The 228-nt window shown below is 38.2% G+C and overlaps 1 pseudogene; it reads right to left on the reverse strand.

The window, feature by feature from the left end:
* Nucleotides 1-228, reverse strand: part of LOC106314743 — a 6,017-nt pseudogene that overhangs the window by 2,864 nt on the left and 2,925 nt on the right.

The following is a 228-nucleotide window of genomic DNA, read 5'->3' on the forward strand; positions in this document are numbered from 1 at the left end:
GAAAATATTTTTGCGGTTTTTGAGGAAAAATATGTTGGCGAAAAAGTGTATTTTCGTGGTTTCAGCGGAAAATACGTTTTTATGGGTTTGGCGAAAAAATACGTTTTTGCGGTTTGGACGGGAAAAGTGCATTTTTGCGGTTTTGGCGGGAAAAGCGTTTTCGACGAGAAAAGTTTTTTTTCACGATTTTGACGGGAAAGTTTTTTTTTCGTGATTTTGGCGGGGGAA

The sequence above is a fragment of the Brassica oleracea genome, chromosome C9 (assembly GCF_000695525.1).
Source record: "Brassica oleracea var. oleracea cultivar TO1000 chromosome C9, BOL, whole genome shotgun sequence".
Taxonomy (NCBI): domain Eukaryota; kingdom Viridiplantae; phylum Streptophyta; class Magnoliopsida; order Brassicales; family Brassicaceae; genus Brassica; species Brassica oleracea.